Source organism: Haliaeetus leucocephalus, unplaced genomic scaffold (assembly GCF_000737465.1).
Source record: "Haliaeetus leucocephalus isolate CR32 unplaced genomic scaffold, Haliaeetus_leucocephalus-4.0 Scaffold636, whole genome shotgun sequence".
NCBI lineage: Eukaryota > Metazoa > Chordata > Aves > Accipitriformes > Accipitridae > Haliaeetus > Haliaeetus leucocephalus.
This window is the reverse complement of record NW_010973072.1, coordinates 5,039,657-5,042,609: the sequence shown is the minus strand read 5'-3', so window position 1 is coordinate 5,042,609 and position 2,953 is coordinate 5,039,657.

Genomic DNA, 2,953 nt, shown 5'->3' with positions numbered 1-2,953 from the left:
CCCCCGCGAAGGGACTGAGGGTGCCAGACGTCTCTGTCCCGGCCCCGGCGCTCCCCTCGGCTACCGCCTGCACCCCGCAAGAGGCCCTTTCTCGACTCTCCGTGCAGCAATACGGCAACGCTGCCGTTACCGCCGAGGCCACCTCAGAGCCGCCGCGGTGCTTGGTGAGCGCTGACAGCCACCCGCCGGCCCAGGCTCGGTGCAGGCAGCGTGACAGGCCTCCCTGACTCTAAGGTCGTCTCTCTCAACGTCTAGTATGATCTCATTCCCGGTAACGTCCACTATATTTAGTAATTCACCCCGCGGTTGTGCAGTAACGATGTAAACGCGTTAGGAAGTTGCCCAATACAGGGTTTGGTCACCCTTCCGCTGAAGCTGGTCCTTGCTGATGCCAGAGAGCGAAAAGGTGACGGAGTACTGCAGCTCCTCTGACAGGGTGTAGCTGCTGGTAAAACAGATCCCAACTCGTTTGAGGTTCATGTAAAGTCCTAATTCTGGCAAAAGGAGTTTTGAGGGAATAGACTCTGACAGAAGATCAAGTTCAGAAGGTACCATGACTTACATAAAGACCTGTTTTACAGTATAGATGCTGGTTTATATCATTGTCATGGTTTAACCCCAGCAGGCAACTAAGCCCCACACAGCCACTCGCTCACTATCCCACCCCAGTGGGATGGGGGAGAGAATGAGAAGAGTAAAAGTGAGAAAACTCGTGGGTTGAGATAAAGACGGTTTAATAGGTAAAGCAAAAGCCACGCATGCAAGCAAAGCAGAACAAGGAATTCATTCCCCACTTCCCATGGGCAGGCAGGTGTTCAGCCAGCTCCAGGAAAGCCGGGCTCCATCACACCTAACGGTTACTTGGGAAGACAAACGCCATCACCCCGAACATCCCCCCCTTCCTTCTTATTCCCCCAGCTGGGATATCCCTTGGGTCAGTTGGGGTCAGCTGTCCCGGCTGTGTCCCCTCCAACTCCTTGTGTCCCCCCAGCCTCCTCGCTGGTGGGGAGGGGGGAGAAGCAGAAAAGGCCTTGGCTCTGTGTGAGCCCTGCTCAGCAATAGCTAAAACATCCCTGTGTTATCAACACTGTTTTCAGCACAAATCCAAAACATAGCCCCATACTAACTACCATGAAGAGAATTAACTCTACCCCAGCCAAAACCAGCACAATCACGCACACTTTTATAGGGAGTAGAAGTAATTTTTCCTTGCATTAACGCAGTGTCCACCATGAGCATGTGAAAATCCTAAGTGCATTGTCCCTTTCCATTCTCTTTCAGTTAAAAGCTAAATGTGGCCCAGTACCCAGATGGATGCCTCACCTCCCCTGATCCTCTTGATGTCCAGACATGAGCCATCTTTTCCCTGGGAGCTGTACAGCCCCACTCACACGTTTTGGTGTCTCAGGAAGCCTTCCTAAGTTGACAGGTTAACTCTGGACTGCTCCTGAATTGTATCTAGCCAGTTTGCAGCATTACCAGAGAAGCTGTCTCACAGTACAGACTGCCCTAAGCACACCATCTTGTAGTTTTGTTTAATCAAAAATGCATGGTGGCATACCTGAGATACCACAGCCAATTAAGAACATTTTAGAAAAGTCATTGTTTAATGCAAAGTGAATGTTTTATTTAAGCTTTGGATCTAATGAGAGTAGCACAGCATCAGTTTCTATTGTCTTTATGCATCAGCCACCATAGAAGAGATGATAAAGTACTACTGAACACATCCTTAAATGTTCAGAATCTTTTTGGAGGGAAGTAGAAGACCAAGCACTGAGACTGAGTTATTTTCACTGTTAGTAACTAGTGGTCTGGATTGTCTGGCAAAGCAATATTGGCCATGGCAGTAACTTATCTTTCTGTCAAGTAAGCAGATGCAGAGGTAGCCTTTGGGCAAGTACTTTAATAAGACGTCTAAATCCCATTTAGATATTTGAATCTCTATGAAGATGCCTGATTTACTTACGTAACCATGGATATAGACTCCACTGTATATGAGTGTCCTAATCCACTTCAGTGAGAATAAGGGTCATGCCCTTCTGTACAAAAAGCGTGAACACAATTATGACAGAGCTGACTGGTAAAAGCCATCCAGTAATAGCACAGCCTTAAGAGAAGACCAGCAATCTCTTTGGGCATAATTTGAAAACTTTTTGCCTTTGAGAAACTTTTCACAGTGATTTTGTAACTCATATTTAGTAAATTGCACGGAGAACAAAGTGGGTTCATTCACATCAGTTTCTTATCTTTGCAAATGGGCTGCCTGATCTGCACAGGCTTAGAGCATGGGAAATTTCCAGTCTGCTGTGGACAAAGTACAGGACTGTTAATCCTTCAGAATTGCTTAAAAGCTTCTCTTACTTTGCCACCTTCACCTGTCCCCAGTTAATGCTCAAGGCCTATAGCAGGAGCAAGACCCTAGTGATCTCTGATCCTCAGAGTTGGGGAGCGGAAAGAACCCACTTCATACTTTACCAGGAGCTTGTGAAGCATACTGACAGACTCAGTTAAAGCAATCAAGTAACATGGTCCTCAGCTGTGCTAGGGATGAAAAATTGAGTTTCCTCTCACTTATTTACTATTGCTCCTTAGCTGTGCACAAGTAGTGTACGACTGTGAACATACAACATGCTAGTATAGGAGATAGTTTTCTCTTCCTAGAAAAAAAGAATTATAAGTTTATCAATAAGATTTTTTCCCCAATATTCATAACTTATATAAACAGTTTTAACAATTTTCTGAATTTTATGCCATCATTTAAAGCATAGCCTCTTGCTTTGATGTTTTCATGTCACAGCACTCAACATTTTAAACCATTACATATGCTTATTGACTTCACTGGGAATTATCTGCAGAAGAATTCTGGGGTCAGTTGTAATCATTGTCACAGTCATCTGGATCTCTGCTGGAGCTACTCTGACCACTAGCATAGTTTCCAGCAATGTTGACCTTA